This window comes from Corvus brachyrhynchos, unplaced genomic scaffold, assembly GCF_000691975.1.
Source record: "Corvus brachyrhynchos isolate BGI_N302 unplaced genomic scaffold, ASM69197v1 scaffold3, whole genome shotgun sequence".
NCBI lineage: Eukaryota > Metazoa > Chordata > Aves > Passeriformes > Corvidae > Corvus > Corvus brachyrhynchos.
The window spans coordinates 5,542,963-5,563,226 of record NW_008237619.1 but is presented as its reverse complement, the minus strand read 5'-3'; the positions used below and the strand labels follow the sequence as shown (position 1 = coordinate 5,563,226).

At 44.9% G+C, this 20,264-nt stretch overlaps 1 protein-coding gene across 1 annotated transcript in view; it reads left to right on the top strand.

Annotated features, from left to right (window-relative positions):
* Nucleotides 1-5,645: 5,645 nt before the first annotated feature.
* Nucleotides 5,646-20,264, top strand: part of ZPLD1 (zona pellucida like domain containing 1) — a 106,736-nt gene continuing 92,117 nt past the window's right edge. Inside the window, exon 1 of the mRNA XM_008631715.2 lies at nucleotides 5,646-6,177. The gene's annotated coding sequence lies outside the window, so the exon portion shown is untranslated. The remainder of the gene's footprint in view (nucleotides 6,178-20,264) is intronic.

Here is a 20,264-nt window from a genome sequence, read left to right as displayed (position 1 = left end):
ACAGACCTTAAAGATTACCTAATTCTAACCCCCCTGCCATGGACAGGGACATCTTCCACTAGCCAGGTTGCTCAAAGCCCCATCCAGCCTGGCCTTGAGCACTTCCAGGAATGGGCATCCATAACCCCTCTGGGGCAACCAGTTCTGGTGTCTCATGGGCATCCACAACCCCTCTGGGCAACCAGTTCTGATGTCTCACCACCAACACAGAAAAGAATTTCTTCCTGATATCCAATTTAAATTTACCCTCTTTCAGTTTGAAGCCACTCCCCCTTGTCCTACCATATATGCCCCTGTAAAAGTCCCTCTCCATCTCTCTTCTGGGCCCCCTCAGGTACTGAAAGGGTGCATTAAGGTCACTTTGGAGTCTTCTTCAGGCTGAACTACCCCAATTCTCTCAGCCTTTCAATCCCAATTCCCTGCCTTTACATGCCAGGTAAATGGCAATCTAGTTCAGTCAGAAAGATCTGCTTTTAAACCCAAATTCAAGTTTACCAGAATTTTGTCTGGAGCACATTGGTAGCAGGGGGTTAGGAGCTGGCTCCATGGATTTATGTATTGGCAGGGTGAAGGAGACACGTTCTGCTCCCAGCTGAGCTGCAGCTGGAGCAGTGTGTCTCCTGCTTTTCTGTCAGCCCTGACAGCTGGCCTGCAGTGAACCACCCTGCATGACATATGCTGAGGTAAGAGATAGGAACAGCTTGGATCAAAGCAGTGTTTGAATGTTCTGCTAGGCTCTGATTGTATCTGGCTGTCTGACAAGTCACTTTTACACTCCTTGGGTATGTTTCAGAGGGAAAAGGGAGAGCTATGCTTTGTGACAGGCGTGTTCAGCAGTAAACCTGCCAGCGGTGTGAAAGGTGGTGAGATGAGACAATGTGCTTTGTTAAGGAAAACCCACCTGGCAATGTGCCATATGCTCCTCGAAGCACCATGCTCCCACTGGGGAGGATTGGACCCAGCCTTCCCAAACTCAGGCGTGCTCTGTCTCCTGGCATGGCACTTCTGCTGGTGGTCCCACGCCACTTTGAGTGAGCCTTGCCCTCCAAACGTGTCACATTTGGGGTTAACATCACCACCAGCTCCTGTGAGAGGGTGAACAATGCCCACGTGCTGGCAAGCAGCTTGGAAACCCTGTTGCCTAAGAGCCATATATAACTTCAGGCACTTCCCCCCAGCCTTCCAGCTTGCAGGGGTATCATTTCCTAACGGAGCAGCAGACGTGTACTTCAACACCTGGTGGTGACTAAAATGCATGAACTTGGGCTTCCACAGTGGGGGCAGAGCATGTTTTCCAGATTATGGCTTTGCCTTTCTTCTTCCTCAGCCTGTCACCCTGACGGGGTGTAGGAGCTGTGGGCAGGTACTCACACGTGCCCTCAGAGATCTGTGTCGTTGCCCTACAGGTTTTGGTGCCTCTGCAAAACTGGGTCATCTCTCAAGTCTGTGCCTGAGCTCCAGCTCTGGAAACCAACATGTGTTTGGACTTAGAACAGGCAGGCTGCCTACAGACTCCCAGTTTGGGATAGATGCTGGGGATTGCAACAGAGTACAGTTCCCTTAGGGTTTCCTAAATGGGACCTCCTGCTCCAGTTCAGGGGTTAGAGGGGCTGTTACAATGGGCAGGATCATTTTGGTTGGTTTGTTGGTTTCTGTGATACTTCCTTTTGTTGGTTGCTTTGTTGGTTTCGGTGATGCTTCCTTTTGCAAAGCTGTAGTTTCCCCTTTGTCACGGTTCAGTGGATAGCATTTAGGGTTCCACCACCACCAAAAAATGTTATTGCACTCAGGTTTAATAATGAAGAGCTTAACCAGGATATGTTCAGGCCTATGACTCTGAATAATGCAAGCTAGAGTGTTATAGACATAGGTTAGACTGATAAACAAGGGAAACCAAAGACAACGAAAGTATCTGATAAAATAAATAAACAGAAGGTCTCAGCCAGAATCTAGATAACATTGCTGAGTTCCAGAGTGTGCCTTTGGTCCCACATATTTTTTGCTTTTCTACTTTAGCTGCCAATGTGGTATGACCTAGTTCTGGGGCCAGAGGGAAGGAAGGAAGTCCTGTGCCCCCTTCCTTCATAGAGCTTTAACCAGTCTGAGACACAGGAAGATGACTGCTTCCATCTCTCACCATCCACAGGGAACAGTGGCAGGAGCAAGGAGGTGATTTGGGGCAGGACAGGGTGAGGAAGAAGGGCAGCTGCACAGCCCTGATGTCTGGTGTTAGGACATCTCTTGGGGGGCTGGAGGTGAAGAGGGGAGCTAACACCTGCTGCTTTCCCTCTGCTGGCTCCCTGCTGGGTTTTGTGGAGGGTGTGGGGTGGAGTCTGAGGTGCTCCTCCTCTTTCAAGCACAGCTGCATGACAATGTACCCCTCTAGCACATCTCTGTTTGCAATCTTACAAACCCCATCAGCCTTGGACCTGCTTGGGTGCCTGGTATGCAAGCACTGTGGTGTCCTCATCCCAGTGCCCCTCAATGGTTGCTTTATTCCTTAAACTCTTCTCATCTGTCCTGTGGTAGGTGCATACACATCTTGCACATCTGTTTCTCCTGGTCACTTCAGATTTTTGTGCAATTTGTCCCCTTTGCAAAGAATTTTGAAGGGTTGTGGGTGTGAAAATACCTCTTTTTGTCTCTCAACTAGAACCTCCATGGGCAGCAATTGTGTACAGTACAGCACAGCTGCAGTCTTTAAGAAATAAACTGGCTGCCTGCAGGCAAACAGTTATACTGGCCTAGAAAATATCACTGAGATCCTCATATACTGCAGGATCATCTGCCTTGCCCTCTTGCAAAGATATCTCCTCGTTTGTGCATGGGTGAGTGTGTCCTGTACCCTGCTGGTGCCTTGAAGCATGTTTATGAACGCCTCTCATTCACGTGAGTGGCATTCCATCAGGAAACAGGAGTAATACTGGGCAATTAAGAAAATCAGGTCACAATGTGAAATGTCACTGTGCCATTAACAAAAATGTATAAACAGCCCAAAGGCTGTAAATATTTTTCACATTGATTAATATTAATTTGTGTTTCTGGCTCATTATGCAGTAAGAATAAGATGAGAATTAGATCATAAGTCAATCATTATACGAGATGAGAATTAGATCATAAGTAATTCATAAGTTATGATCATTAGATCATAAGATCAAGATAAGGAAAATGGAAGAATGTGCAGAATTTTCTCATAATGGATCATAGAAACAAATCTCAGTCTACCATGTAGTGTTTAGCATTGGCACATACAATAAACATAAGAAGGTGGTCTGTGGCATGACCATCCAATTTGGCAAACCCAGGGCAAACTCAGGATAGTCCACACTGTCTGCATTTGAGGGTGGAGACCAGGAAACAGAAAGGGGGAAATGAGGGCAATAGAGACCATTAAACCTTAACCCAGATTTCATTTGTCTTTAGATGACAGTGCTAGTATCACATGTGCATGATGATTTACCCAGACTTTTACTTTTGCTTTCACAAAGTCTAGGTAAGGCTTTAATTTTGAAGGTGGTGGTAGATTGTCAGCATACTGCTCCACCCGCAGTAAAAACCACAGTACAAATGTCTCTACCATGAAATAAACAGAGGCTCAAGATCTGTCTGGATGACTGGTTGATCTCAAAGAAAAAAAAAAAAAAGTCAGGCTCTATTTATTGTAGCTATCTTCAGACAATAAAGGAGATGGGGAAGACTTTTTTTTCCTTTGCTTTCTGTTCATCTTCATCTTCATCTTCATCTTCATCTGTTCATTTCTATCACAATATAGCATTTTATATTTGAGTTTGTAGTGTTGTTTATTGTTGCCATCTGTGGAAATTAATATATTCCCATCCATTTCTTCTCCTTTACAAAAGTGATCCGGACCACAATGAAGTCATTTTGGTAACATGACAGAGATATTTATAAAAAATAAATTTGTTGACGTGCTGGTCTCTGTAACTCTCTTCTTTCACTCATTCAGCACTTATTAAAATGTCTGAAACTATTTACTAACTGCTGTGAATCTATACAGTATTTGGCTTAAAATATTGTTTCTTTAAATTTTCCAAACCAATGTGAAGTTATGGCCAGTACAGCAAGGACGAATGATGTCGTTAACTGTGCATTTCCCAGCCTGTGGATTTTAATCCATGATGTGTAAAGGAAACACCACACCACAGAGCAACTGCAAGTGATGTTTATTCATTATGGAGTGAGGGGGGTGAGGGCTGGAAAATGTGACTGAGTCATAGAACCCCAAGCTTTCCCAAAATTTGGGTGTGTTCAGAAGCACAGTTTTCATCCCTGTGACTGCACATGAGACAACTAACATGGTCTCTTTTAATTCTGGGCAGACGCTTGAAAAACATCAATATTTTGAACGCAGTTTCTCACAGGGAAAGATGATAAAAACTTTTCATAAACCCTATCCTACTAGCACAATCCCTCTCTTTGGGCATTGTGCCTTTTATTACTGAGGCCCATGGAGGCAATAATTGCCCCACACCTCTCTTGGCCTGGGATTTGCCAGTGTGGGATTTGCCAGGCTGGGTAATTAGGGCTGCTGTTCACTGCTGAAGTCCACTTCCAACTCGTGCTGCATAAAACACAGCTGGTGCTCTCCCTGGGCATGGAGTGGACAAACTCTGGCTGAGCATGGTCTTGGACACTCCTGGGGAGTCTCATCCTAAATCCAACTCAGACCAACTGGCAGTGCTGAGCTGTTCATCCCTGTGGATGGAGAAGGCACTGGCAGCACTGAGGGCAGGGCTGTGGACTGCAGGAACTGCCAGTCCTCAGTTGCACAAAGAGCTGCTTCTGTGTGTCAGGCCAGGGGCTGGGGGTAGTTGGGCTCATCAGGAGGAGGTGTGGGTGCTGGATGTCACTTCTCATATGTGCCTGGCCAAGGAAAATGCTCAGTGCTGTTGCCTCACCAAATAAGTCATTATTCCAGAGGAGACTTGGCTAGAGGCTTGGAAAACACCCTCCCATTTTGGCATGACTTGTCCCTATGCTGGGACTTCTCAGCATTATGGTGAAATGAAATGAACACAAACAACACAAACTCTGATCCTTGGCCACTGCCATCCAAAATAAACAGGGCCTGGGGATAGTGATCCCACTTGGCTTTTTTCTGCATCCTCCAGTCATGGCTGGGAGGGATGAATTAACCCCACTCCTGCTAAGCTGCCTTGCTGACCCTTCCAGGCAGGAGATGGGTATGTTGCTGCTGGCATTGCTGCTGGTGTCCCTGCCAGCCACAGGCACAAGGAAGGGAGATGTCCCTGGGGTTGGGTTCCCATGCTGCCACCTCGCTGTGTGAGGTTCTGCTGGTGCTGACTGCACCCTGTGGGGCTGAGCTCTCCGTGCTGTCTCTGAAGAGTGGGGAAGCTCCACACGAAATCCTGCTCTGATCCTGGCACAGCTGTGCAGGGTCCTCTTCTCCCTCTATTTTGTGCTACCTGCAGGTGCTGTGGCTCCTGCATGGCCCATCTCTCCCTTCATCCCTCCCCTGTGTCACTAGCATAGAGGTGTTTTGTAATAAGATGGTGGTAACATGGCCCAACAGTCTTATCAGGTAGAAGTGTGTAATTCTCATGGCGTGTCTTTGCTGCAGTTGTCCCAAGGAGTGACATCTGTCTTTGCTCTGAGTGAGCTGGCTGGCAGATTCAAACTGCCATCCTAAAACACTTCTCATCTGCAGTCTTCTGGAGCAAGAGCAAGGCATATTGCTGTTGACCCCCCAAAATACGGTATGTTTGTGCATCTGCTGTTGAGTTTCCTGATCTCTGACTGTGCAGAAAGAGCAGGAGTTGCAGTTGCTCTGCCAGAGCCTCTGGATGTCCCAAAATCCCAGATGTGTGCACCCTGCCTGCCCAGTCCCTTGGACTGAGATGTCCAGGCTGACCAGAACTATTGCTGATGCTTTCTCACAGCTGAGATCTCCCAGGCAGAAATATGACTCTTTGTGTTCTGTATTCCCAAATATTTTAGTGTTTGTTTGTTTGTTTTTTTTTCCCCAAGGTAGGTTACTATTCTAAACATAATGGGTTTAGGTGCTTCGTCATCTGTTTTTCTGACCTATCTGTATTTCCACAGGTCCCGATAATGAAATGCTGATGGCAGCAGCTCTGTGCATTGACAAGAAAAAGAAAGGTGTTTAGGAGCCTAGAAGATGACATACAAAGACAGGTAATCCTCAGTACCCCAAATAACAAAGTTTTAATTTAGGAAGGTGTTTAATGAAGACAGCCCGAAGGGCAAAGTCCTGGAGGAAGAGGTCTGTTTTGTCTGCATTTTCACAGATGACTGGACAAATGACTAGAGAAAGTATTAACAGTGCCAATTGCATATTGATTGATTGATTCTCTGTGAATCCTTTTTTAAAAATAAATAAATAAACAAACAAATAATGTAAATAAATAATAAATATAACAGCTGTTAGATGGGCCATGCTGTCCTTCTCTGAGCTGGCTTCCAGGAGAGTGGACAGGATGACCCAAGAGGGAGTTTCTATTTCTGTGCTTTTAATGGCTGTGTCAATGTTTGAGCTGAACTGAAGAAATCCATCCTGGAAACAAAACTAAAGAGTCCTTGGCTTTTTGTCAGCCAACACTCTGGCTGTGTGCTTGTCTGTTTCCAGGACTTTCCTGAATTTAAGGTTTTCAGGGCCAGGCTGTGTGAGGGGAGGTGTGCCAGCAGCCTGGTGGTGAGGACCCGATGAGGGGACAGAGACCTGCCCACCCAACACATGGGGCAAGACACAGCCGTCTAGCAGTGGCCAGGGAACCCTTGACTTCCACAGCACCAGTGAGTCACACTGCTGAGAGCAACGAGACAGTGTGGGCAGATGTCCTGCTTCTGCAAACTGCGTGGCTGAGGTTTTAGAAAAGTGAATGGTCTGTATGTGACAAAGAGTACCGGAAAACGCTTGCGCACAATGTCTTGCTTCAATTTATATTGGAGCTTTTTAGTATCGGGCAAGCATGAGCACTTTGTAGCACCAAACCTAGGATTAGAGTGGATTTAGCTGTCCTGTGTTAGGGCTTATGCTTCTGCACATATACTGTTTAACACTAATTTTCATGCTGGCTGACTCACAGCTCCTAAGCAATCAGTATGTTGTAGGCTTGTTATTGTTTCCAGTGTTCCTTTACCCGTGCCTAGGATGTCCAACCAGTAGTACGGGAGCACATCTGGACTTTCAGTATGATGCCTCTTGGAGCAGTTTTCTTGCATTTGGCCAGTTCTTATGGGCTAGAAAAACAAACTCTATAATGATTCAGGCCTCGGTGTTTGGCAGGGTTTTTTTTACAATGAGGGTGGTGAGACATTGGAACAGGTTGCCCTGAGAAGTGGTGGATGCCCCACCCCTGGAAACATTCAAGGGCTCTGAACAGCCTGGTCCAGTGGAAGGTGTCCCTGCTTATTGCAGGGGGGTTGGATGAGATGACAAGGTGTCTTCCAACCCAAATTCTTCTGTGATTGTATAAACACTTTCTCATTCATGTCTATATTTAGCTCTGAGCTTTATCAGTGCAGTGTGAATCCCACAATGCTACCATGACCCAGTATTTCTAACACCAACACACACACACACACACACACACACACACACACACACATATACAAATTAGCAGTTGAGCTTCTAAAACTGATCTGAACATACATGTTTTTACAAACTCAGGTTTCACTTGCCTTTGGTTTTGATTCTTAACTGATCTTGTAGAAGGTGTCCCTGCTTATTGCAGGGGGGTTGGATGAGATGACAAGGTGTCTTCCAACCCAAATTCTTCTGTGATTGTATAAACACTTTCTCATTCATGTCTATATTTAGCTCTGAGCTTTATCAGTGCAGTGTGAATCCCACAATGCTACCATGACCCAGTATTTCTAACACCAACACACACACACACACACACACACACACACATATACAAATTAGCAGTTGAGCTTCTAAAACTGATCTGAACATACATGTTTTTACAAACTCAGGTTTCACTTGCCTTTGGTTTTGATTCTTAAAAGATACCTGCTTTGAAGCACTTCTGCGCTCAGGGAACTTAATTTTGTTTTAATGAGAGTCCAGATCCTCTTAATTGCATGATACTTGGCACTGCTAAGAATAACAGTAACAATCATAAGACCTTTGATATTTGCCAGAGGTGTACCAGAACCTGTGGGTAATTTTTTATGTGTGTTATTCTCCAGCCCAGTTTTCAGGTGTGGCTGGCTATTACTGCTTTCCAGTTAGTGGACCTGAACTTTAGTAATGTGTAACTTTGTTTTCTACATCTGATATGACACATGGTAACTGGAAGTTCTGTTTATTTTTTAAGGATAACATGAAAAACTGCTTTGTCATAGCTGACTGCCTCAGTATTTATCATCATGGTGCTAAGCCCCACCAGTTCATTTAATGCACATGAGCACGTGTGTTTGTGGGTACGCATCACTGCTAGCAGATTTCTCCTTCCCAACCCACGCTAATTACTCCATTCATTAGTTCAAAGTCTGAGAGATGGGGAAAGGCAGAAATGATATTTAATCATGGACTGGAAAGCTTGTGCTGTTTGAATTATAATAGCATGTGTCAAGAAACGGGCTAATTTTTGGTCATACTCCATTGGAGCTGGATTCAGCGCCTGCTGGAGTTAACGGGCTTGGCTTTGTTGACTCCAGCAACACAGGATACAGCTTGTGGAGACTGACCCACCTCCAACTCAGACAAAATTGGCCCCATCTTTAATGCCATGAGATTTTTCTGCAGGGCTGAGTATTTCCAGGCTCTCTTTCCCATTATTCCAGTGTAATTCCCCTTTGCTGGTAAGTCACCGGTACTTCTTTAAAGGAAGTAGGGTGAATGATGCCAAGTGGTCCATCTGGGCTTCATTGGGAGGGAGAGGCAGCAGTAGGGCTGAGGAAATTGGGAGAGACTGTGGATAGTTACATCAATGTGCTGTAAAAGGGAGAATCACCTGTGGAGTAGAGTTAAGTGGGCTCAGAGGTGCCTCTGGGCTATAAAAGGCCTGGAAATGTAATACTATGTTTTTATTTTCCTGTCTAGAGGGGTGGAACAGAGACAGGAAGATTTGATGGGACCTGCCCTCTATGGCTGTGGCTAAGAGGGTGCTTGTATGTTAATTTTCTTATTGGCTAAGAGAGCACATGGTGACAAAAACCTAACCCAAAAGGTGTGATTATTCCTACTTTCTGCATGTGTTCTCCAGTAAGCAAGTACCTTTTCTTGTGCTGATGCTGTGCAAAATTTTAGTGAAGTTTTATTTATTTTTTCCCTGACTTTTGCGAATCATTTGACTCAGCTTCATCTTTAATGCCCTTGTTTTTTTCTAATCCATCCATGACAAGGTAAATGAATTTATGCCAGTGTGGCTTCTAAAGGAATATTTAATTAATTCAAGCTACCTCTGTTGTTTGCCTGTACCCATTGAACTGGTAGTAGCTATGGACAGACATAATGGCCCTCCCTGAGCAATTATAGTTATATTTCCTTCTGACAAAAACAGCCCAGTTTAATAAGTGTTTAAAGCCTGGGCTTTGGTTTTGTTACAAAAGAGGGGTGCTTTTAATACGCCTTAGTTAGCACTTGGTAGGAGCCTAGGGAAGACAAAGCATGTGATTCTGGATAGCGAGCTGAGCTCATCAGCCTGTTAACTTATGGACAGGAGCATGAATGGGACTGACCCTCAAAACCACTTTGATTTCACAGATTTGTTAGGTCCACAGATCTGCAAACAAATCTTTCAGGTCTAGACACCAAATACAGTGTGTGTATAGCATAAATGCAGGTGTGAAATAAGTTTTTTTGTGTGCTGCTTGGCTGCAGTCACAAGGAAATTCTGTCCCTCTAAATGGGAACAGAAGGGAATTGAAGCAAAAGTGAATTTGGCTTTCTGTTTCTTATCAAAGGCATGTAGTAGCCCTGGCATGCGGGACTTGCTGTACATAGCTTAAGAGAACACTTGTTTTAGTGCCTGCTTACAAAGGTGGCTGTTCCTTCCTGTTTCCCAAGTGCTCTTCCTCCCTTCTCCAGTGTAATCTCTCCTGCTGCTATTTGCTTGCCTAAGGCTTTCATTATCCTAGGAGTATGATCTCAGCCTGAAATCCAAACCAAGATGTAAACACAAAAGCAAGTGGCAGAACTGTTGGTTTGGGGTTGTTTTGTTTTTTCTTTCCCTTAGCCTGTGCTGTCTGTTTCTGGAGAAGTCACCCTCGTGTTTAGCATCTTGTTTAAATTGCTGAGGTGTTCCCATGTCTTTGAAGGGTTACCCTGCACTTGCTTGTGGCATGCTGTTCCTAATGACCTCCATTTATTGCTGACACATACTTGGCTCGTTTTATCTGTCTGTGATCTGGAGATGGGGGCAGGAGGAAGAATTGTGCGCTCTTAGCCTGCGATGGCGGGTAGCAGTGCAGAGCCCCCACACGACCTGACAGGGTGAGATAATGCTGTGAAAGAGGGGAAGAGGATGTTTACCAAGTACAGTTCTCCTGTTAAAACCACTCCAGCGAATAACACCACTGTGTTGGAAGAGTGTGGATCCACATGGATGTTGCTAGCCAGCCGTGGGGACAGGGTGCCTCGTGCCAGCACTGGAAGGGAGGTTGTTCCCCCTGTGCCAGGCTCCTGACAGTGCTGTCAGCATGAGCATGGCGTCTGGGAGCTCCCTGAGCCCCTTTTGTTCCTATTCTCCCTCCCTCCTTACCTCTTCATGGAGCCCAGCCTGGGAGCTGGTTGCACCACCCCTGACCGATACTCGAGTCACCGTGGTGCGTATGGGAGCTGTTTGGCAGCGAGGGCAAGCCTGGGGCACTGAAATGCTTCTTGTTGCAACATCTCCTGTGTGCTGCGCTGGTTCCAGTTCTTGCACTCCTCCCCTCCTCACTGACAAACACTACAGGAATGCGCCAAGCCAAAGTCGTTGGGTTTCTGTTTGAATTTTCACTTTTTTTTTTGACTCCTTGAATAAAAGAAGCTAAAGAGATGCATGACTTTCTGGGCTCCTAAATAAGACAGTGCTGTTCTGCTGGTGTGTCTTCAAAAATTAGCCATGGAATTTTAGGTCTTCCTATTACTCCAGTTAGAGAGAGCTCCCTTCTCAGAGAGCAGGTACTCAGCTCTCCTGTGTCCTGCAAAGATACATTAAGAAGAGCAGCAAAAGCATTAGCTGTTCCCAAAAGCTTGGCCTATGAATTTAAAATATGCTGTCCAAGAGGATATGAAGGTCTGAAAGACAACTATATTGTGGCTTCTAACGCAGTCTTCTAGGCAGCACAGAAATGCAAACAACTTATGTTGTGATGCTCTCTTGAAAAAACAAGTACAATTCACATGCTGTGCTCATGTTTCTGGTGAGATCTTCCATAATTATTTCAATGTTAGCCTGATTAGCTACTAAGCTTTCAGAGTGGAGACATGAATTGCTACTGTGTGTTTTCTTTCTGCCTTACAACTGGCTGAACAGCGATTTAAAGTCAAGTGAAGGCTGGGAGTTCAAACTCTGAAAGACCTTTTCGCACCTGGGAGTGTTTTCAGCCATCCCATCTAACTCACATACTTCTATAACCTGGCATAATGTTTTCTTGCCTCAGTCAACACCATCATTGAAGTAATTATATTAAATTAGTCATGATCCAGTAACTTACAGCAGGTTTTGTTCCCAAATGGGATGCTTTGTCAGCACAGAACATTGTATGTTTTAGATTGCAGGGTTGGAGTCCACTCACTCACTTTATTTTTAATTTTTAAACATAAATAGCACAGGTTGGGATGTTTTCTAAAATGAACAAAAATAGAGAAAGCAAATATGATTATTTTCAGGGTTCCAGCTCAAGGGGGAAAAGGTCAAAGACCTGCAATGGATTGAAGTTATTAATTAACAAATACTTACTGGATTCTTCCTAATTTATGACTTCGTGTATTGTAACTCTTTCGGTAAAACATCATAAACATGCCCATTGAGTAATTGTACAGTATGAACTGACAAAAAAAGTTTGGAACAGAGCAGCTACAAATTAGTAGAGCACTTTTTTTTGGCTGGAGCTGGTCAGAATTTACTCAGCAAAACACTTTGTTGAAAGAACAACTTCTTAGTTGTTTTAATAAAATAGAGGAATCCCCTCAGTGGTGGAGGGGAGTCAGCTCTGCCAGGGTGTGCTCCCCATGCCTGGAGCAGGGCATGGCTACAGTGCTGGGGGCTGAAGGGCAGCCCCACAATCAGGCCAGAAATCAGCTGCATCCTTATTAGGGACGCTCCATGTGGCTCCCTCCAGGTGAGTGTGACTGTACTCCAGGTGTGGGTGAGGGCTGTGGTGCCATAGCTATGCTGAACCAACTAAGACACACCCTGGAGGGCCAAGGAATTGCTGGGCAAGGTGGGGGCCCTCATGGGAGACCCTCAAGAGGCTTGTGATGACAGACATTTTTCTGTGCTTTTATTTAAACAGTGCTGTGCAGTTTGAACAGAATATTGAAGGTGAAAATGACTGGGAGATTATCTGCTTCCCCACTAGCCTGTATATTTTGATATTTAACTGCCCTTTATAACCAGAACATCATGAAAGTTTGTGTCCCTTCTAGCAGGAGGGGGAATGGAGAGGGAGAGAGGCAAGTCTGAAGAGTGAGTGTGGAGTTGGGAAGGTGAAGACCAAAGAGCTGAATGAGATATTTTCCCTCCCTGTCAGCTGGAGAACTTTTTGTGTATGGAGGAACCCACAGTCCATCTTACTTTGATTTAGCCCTATTCCAATAATATATGCAATTTCAGTGTGAGAGGCTGAAACATGCCTGGAAATCAGTGTTAATTAGACAGCGGCCATTTTACTTGTGGGAGGTTTGGTCTCAGACAGAATCCTCAAGGGATCAGGATCCTGCAGGGGGTGGATCTCCCTATCTGCCTGATTGCTTCTCTGCCTCCCATCATCATGGCTATTTGCAGTCACTAATAACCTCATAACTTGCCTGTAAGGCATTGTCTTTGTTTTATGGATTAGAAGCTGAAGTGCAGCACAGACAAATGACTTGCCCAAGGTCACGCAGGAAATCTCTGTGTGAGCCAAGCACTTCAAAACCAGTATTTCTGAATCATGGCTTTAGCATCTCTGTACCAGCTTTGGCTTGGTTAAGTCTGCATCCCTGCACAGAAGGAAAGAGAGGAAAAAGCTCAAAAAAGCGCAAAAGACACCAACCCCCATGTTCACATTCTTTAGTGAGAAACACTGCCTCTAAGTCAAGCTTTTCTCTTATGCTCCGACCCTTCATATTTCCCCAGATGTCAGTTACTCTAAAGAGCTTTCCCAGTGTGTTTACTTGGTCAATGAGTGGACCCTTCAGGGTCACAAAGCCTTCTTGCCTGCTGCATCTTGGATTTGTCTTTGTTTTCTTTTCCTTTTGGTGGTGTTGTTGGAGGGCAGGCAAGGGAGGGACCTCCGAGGCAGCCAGCCAAGGGTGTGAGCAGTGCCAGGTTAAGTAATGGCTTTGCTGACATGGATTCCCGTAACTGCTGCCTATTCCTGCCCTGCCAGGAACAGCCCATCAGGCGTCAAGTTTTGAAAGTCTAATCAGTCCAGACCAGTAATCTGTTGACCTATACAGGGCTGCAGGAGGAACCCTACACATATGTGTGTGTTTTCTGAGGGAACTTATTAATTAAATGTAATAATATTTAATTATCTTGGTAATAGGTGGCTGGGAGCTACAGGAGTCTGATGAAGCACATGTGAGAAGCTAGGGAGGTGTGATTAGGGTGCAGGATGGAGGGCACAGGCTGACCTCTGGGGGGATGCAAGGGAGCTGCTCCCAGGAGTGCCTGACCCCAGGGGCAGGATGCTGGTGATCCCTGCTAAGCGCTGCCTCACTCAGCTCATATCTGCTCAGTAAAGGGTATGATTCCCTCTCACTTTTTTTGTCTACCTCCTCTTTTGTTCATTCCAGATCTTTTGGAGATGGTCTGCAGAGATGGAGCTACAGGCATTTTGAAATGCCCAAAAAAATCCTCTGTGTTGGTTGGAGATTTAAAGCCATGTGAACAGGCTGGATATGCCACTTTATGATGTCCACAGGATTGGAAACTTTATCTTATTTTTGGTAATTGCTTAAAATGGGATGCTATCCTAAATTTGCTTCATTAAGCAGTCTAGCTCTTTGACTGACTGATAAAGCAAACCCTGATATCTCACTTCTGCATTTTTTTTCCTGCCCACTTGAGTTCATGAACTTATCCATGCCTCCTCCTTGTCACAATGTCAGAGAAGCAGCTCAAAGCCTAATGCTCTGAAGGTGACAAAGGAACAGCTTGATGGACATACTGAAGTTTAGATATATTTTGAAGTCCTCTACCAAAAAAAGACATCAGGTTCTGAATGCCAAAGTATCTTCATGGAAAGATTTTGGACAAAACTAAGTCTGTTCATAGACTTGTTTTTGAATTATCATATCTGTTGTGATTTGTAGTGGTCTGTATCTGTGATAGAGTTGCAAATGATTCCCCTGACTGGCATTCTTTCACAGGCTTTAGCACTGAGCAAGTCTGTGCATTTTTCGTGTTATTCCTTGGTTTTAGGAAATTTGGGCTTTCAGCATTTTGGCCATTAAATATGGCCACTTCCATAGGGGTGATGTGAAGAGCAGGTGAACTCTTTGTGAAGTGCTCTTGACTCAAATTTTGCGGGGGCATGGGCCTTTGCACAGAATCTGAAGTGGGGCTGGAAGAAACTGGGAGACAGAGGTGGAGGTGCTCAGTGAGACCCAGAGCTCCTTCCTCTGCTGGGGCAGACCTGAATTGCTGTGTCACTGGGGAAGAGAAGGGTTAATCTGGGCCTTTTGTGTTGACACAAAGGAGCTTTGCATTGCTTAACTGCCATATTTGAGGCAATACTTCACCTTGTGGGGAATGTCTCTGAGATGACACCATGATTTTAAACATCTGTTGCCTTTGTGGGCTGCATGAGCAGAGATGTTGTCCATTCCCCCTTGGTGTGAAAGGGTGTGCAAGCTTGCCAGAATCCAGCCTTCTACAGACACCAAACAGTTGCTGTACAGCACTTGTAGAGAGTATCACAAATCTTAGTTTTTGCAGGCTGATGTCAACCAACTCATACCCATAAAACCAGCGAGAATAAATTGTTGTTCTTTAGAATTTTCACTTAATCAATTTAAAAAACCCTTAAATATCTGCCGTAATTAAGATTTTGATATTTCTCAGAATAGATAATGTGAGGGCTAAATACTTGTGACAATAAGAATGAGTTGTACTCTAAACACCAGCTGAAATTTGCTTTCGATGTAGTTTTTAGAAGGAGCTCCACTCACTGGTAAGGAAATTTCTAGGCTGTTATTTGTGATGACTCAGTCCTGAACTAAAAAAAATATCAATTGGAGCAACTACTCCAGAAGAAAATGTCACTACCCTACTGGGAAATTCTGTGTTCAGTGCAGAACGACTTGTTTCATTACTTACTAAAATCAAAAATATTTAATGGTTTACTAATCTCATGCATAGAAGCTAGTGTATGTATTGGTTTAGAGAAAGTGTATTTATGGATATGAAGGGAATAAGACTGGGAGGTCTTTGAAAGAATTTGCTGTTTGCCTCACTACACGCGTGGCTGATATGGCTGACGCACACAGCATGCTTTGGTTTCACTATGACATAGAAGAAAATTCTATCTTTGACCAAGAAGTGACCAACATCAGTTTTGTTGGTTTTTTTTTCCTGACCAAGTCAGCACTTCTGCTTCCTCCTTTGCTCTCCACAAGGAGCAAATGTCATAGAATCATAGAATGGTTTGGGTTGGAAGGAGCCTCAAAGATCATCTCATTCCAACCCCCTCTGCCATAGGCAGGGACACCTTCTACTGCACTAGCTTGCTCAAAACCCTGTCCAGCCTGGTCCTGAACGCTTCCAGGGTTGGGGCATCCATAATTTTCTGGGCAACCAGTTCCAGTGCCTCGGCATCCTCACAGTAAAGAATTTCTTTCTAACATCTAATCTGAAACTCCATCTTTCAATTTAAAATTTTTACTCTCCCTCCTATCACTACACTACCTGATAAGGAGTCCTTTCCCATCTTCTCTCCAGGCCGCCTTTGGGTACCAGAAAGTTGCTGTAAGGCCTCCCTGGAACATTCTCTTCCCTAAAAATGAAACTACCCCAACTCTCTCATACAGGAGATGTTCCAGCCCTTGCATCATCTCTGTGACCCTCCTCCAGACCTGTCTTATGCTGGGGACCCCAGAGCTGGATGCAGCTCTGCAGGAGGGGTCTGATGAGAGTGGATTAGAGGGGCAGAACCACCTGCTTCAACCTCTTGGCCACACTTTTGATGAAGCCCAGGATGTGATTGACTTTCTAGGCTGCAAGGCCGCATTGGCAGGTCATGCCTGGTTTTACACCCACCTAGTGCAGTGCAGCTGCCTGCTGGCTGTGTGCTGGTGGGGCTCTGGGGGGTTTGCTGTTCCAACAGGCACCAACTACCTCCTTAACAAAAAGTTCACCAGTGACGGTCTGGAGACATCCAAATTAAATATTGTAGGCCTATCTCTGACCATAACCTTCAGAAAGAGGTCATGGTTCATGAATTGTTGTGTCATACATCTAATGCAGGACAAAGCCTGCCTAGTTACAGGCATGATGGGGCTGTGTGTGCAGAGATGCCTTGGCTGGCTTTGCAGGAGTGGGTGCTGGCCCTGGAGGCACTGTTGTTTTAGCAAGGCACTGCTGGGGTGCTGGTTCTACACTCTGGATGGCTTTCAGATCCCAGCCAGGCATGAGCCATGTGGATGTCTGGGGCTCTCTTGGCTCAGGGGTCTCCTTTGGCTGCTCCTAACCAAGCAGAGACAGGGCTGTGTCTAGAAACAAGAAAAGCTTTGCACCCACATAAAATGGTTACATTGTCATCCTTGTTACATCACCTGGACAGCTCCACTGCCACTGGCTATGAGCAAAGTCCCTCTGGCTGCCTCAGTCTGAGACTGGCCAGTTTACCTGGGCTGGTGGGTAGGAGGGTGTGTGAGCAAGTGGTGTGCCTATATGATGCTACGGTAGTGTGGTCCCTGGGTATCTTGTTCTTTCTGGGGGCTCCTGGGCCAGCAACTCTGGCTACATGGTCATACCAGTAATCACAGTCACAAAAATGGTGGAGGAATAAATTATAGAAACAAATTCTATCTGAGCTTGAAATAACTGGGTCATGCTTCAGAGTATCCAAGTCACAATTTGAATCTGATTTGATTTACTGCCAGTCACAAGAATTGATTCTGGCAGGAATAATCAATATTGCCTCTTAATTCTCTTGAACAGTGTCAACACATTCATGTCTAAGAGACACATTCCCTGTGTTAATGCATGACAGTCGAAATGCTTCAGTGCTGGGTGAGCATACTGAGGGACCTAAATACACAAATCTGTGTGCTAGCTCAACCATGATGAGAATATTATCTGATTTTAGGTCTGGAGTGAAAACACACCCTTCTCAGTGGCAGATGAACTTGTCAGTCCAGGTAGCTCTGGGCAGAACAGATGCACTGTGTGTTGCTTGTGTTACCTAGCACACGGTAGGGGGAGAAACTGTGCCACTACCTTGTGGCCTGGGTACATCTGGGAGAGATGGAACCCCTTTAAATATGGAGCCTCATGTAACTGTACTGCTTAAACCTGCCTTATCCATGTGTTGTGTGCAAGTTGGTCATAAGGAGCTCACTTGAATGTCAGGACTGGAAACTCTTCTGGGCATCTATCTCCAGCAGTGCCAGGGTGAGCACACCTGAACAGCTGCACTAGTTTGTTTGGACCCCATCCTCTCTCCAGGAGTGGCCATGTAAATGGGCACTGGGGCAGAAGGCAGAGCTAGGCAGGTGTGCATGTTACTGCTCCCCTCGTGATGGGGTGTTCACAGTAACTTCCTGAAAGTCACCCAAGAATTTCTGTCACGCACGTGTTCAGGGTTTTTACAATATTATGTGATCATGTGGTTTTACAGTCTTCTCTGCCTGCCTGGGGAACTCCCCATGAGTCAAGGTTTAAAGCAGCAGGTAACCTCTATGAACAGTGCAAAGTTTCGCACTTCCCTTCTCCCTCACTTTGTGTCCCCAGCCCTCAGAGCCAGGTTGGCAGTGACAGGAGGCTCAGCTCCTGGCTCTGATGCAGGCTGGCCATGGGCTGTGTAAGTGGTTCAGTCAAGCCCACTGCTGCAGATGATGCAGTGCCTTCAGGTGGGCTTTGGGACAGATAAAGAGAAAACCTCTGCTCTCAGATGTTGCTGCTGCTCCACAGCATAGATCTGGGACCTCGCTGTGCTAAGTGATGCACAAACAAATGTCCCAGCTCATGGCACACTGTAAGCTAAAAGAATTCTGCCATGAACTCAGGCTGGAGTCCAAACAGACATCTATACATTCTCTGGCTTTACTAGCAAAGATTTGCCAAGTCACTTATGGAAGTGAAACAGTTTCCAGAGACTCTGCAAACCTGCTTTGGCAGATATTTTAGTAGGCATCTTTGCCAGGAAACTGAAGCAATAGCATGATATGGCAAAGGACACTCAACTCCCTTTCAGGGTCAACATGGTGTGAACAAATAGCCAGCTGACACAGAGCTGTATGAAAAGGTACACATCAAATAAATGCTTGTGTGTAACGGATGAGAGATACTTGTCATAACCTTAAGAATATAACAATATGTAGCTATCTGGACCAGAATAATTGTTAGAAAAACACTTCAACTACATTCTGAGTATTCTCCATTTCAGTGCTGCTGAGAGACGTATTGTAGCCAAGATATGAATATTTTAAATGATTTAGCTTTACAGATAAGAGAAAGATCTCCGTTGTAAAATGATATTCTTGTTATTTCCCCTGTCTCTTCTTGAAGTAAGAGTGAACCCCTTTGTACTGAAGATCAGCATTTTGTCAGCTTATATAAGTTTACATAGCATTCAGTGAAGACTGGAAATTCTGCAGTTAGCTCTTTTTTTAAAGGAATAGATTGGTAAATTAAAAGAACAACAGAGGTGCAGAGCTATATCTCCTTCAACAACTGATGTTAGTAAGTGGGGACAAAAAAATCACTTGAAATTTCTCGCACTACTTAATATGCTTTTCTGGGATTTTTAGAATAACCAAATATGCATCTTGTAAGGTATAACTGAATTCAGTTCATGCAAAGAATGTCAGTATTACAATTTTTTTATTTTGTGACTTTCAAATTTGCTGTCTTTCTGACAGACGCATATAACTTTTCACATTAAGATAGGCTCTCTGCTCTCTTCATTGTCTGAATAAAAGGCAGAAGCTGACACTTGTGTATTATGATCTTTATACTGATGCACCTTTTGATGCAAACCCATTTTCGTTCCCTACTTAACTGGCAGCTTCCTTTATGTGGTACTGGGTGCTAGACAATGAACCTCAAGTGATTGTAATACTCTCCAGACGCTTCAATTATGTCACTTTTTCAGATTCCTGATGTGGAACAGGATCATCCAGTCTGCTTGAACAGCCATCCTCCTCCCTTTCACAACATTTAAAAATTTTTCTTAAAAGGTGAAGTTGTTTCAAGTGCTCTGAATGTTGAACCAAGGATGTCTGGGTAAATCAAATAGCAGAGATGCCTTATTTATCATGAAGTGAATAAAACTGTGATGGATTCTTGTTTCATGAACAAACTGGTCATTTTCCCATCACCCTGGAAGTGCCCCAGTTTCACAGCATGTACCTCTTGGGGCAGAAGGAACTCAGCATGTGAAAGCTGAATGTCAGATGTGTTTCTACCTTTTAAAAAAATGTTTGTGGAAGAGCTGTTGGGCGTCCTCTGATACGAAGGAATGATGAGCAGTGGCCAAGAAACATGAAGGTCCTTTGGCTTTATTGCCTGTCTAGGGCATAATTGTATACTGGGGCTCTCCAGGAGATGTGGGATCTGCCTTCAGGGCAGATGCCATTCATCTATTGGAAAGTACACCTGCCTGTTGTTGCAGAACTGCAGAAATTAGGCATGCTAGCTTGTTTTTTTGAGAAATGGTGGGGCTGCAGGGAAAGGATGCAGCTTTCCAAAACCCTGTGTAAAGTTGAGATCAATGGGTAGTCTGACACTGCGGCACCCAGAGCCTCCAAGGATTGTGGTTCAGTCCCAGATGCAAGCTGTCACCTGTGAGGTGGTGGGCAGGACATGGGCATCTCTCTTGTTCTCATTAGTCTGCCTGAAAGAGCAGGAGCAGCTGTGCTGTTATGTCTCACTCCTCCTGGTGGGATATGTAGGGAA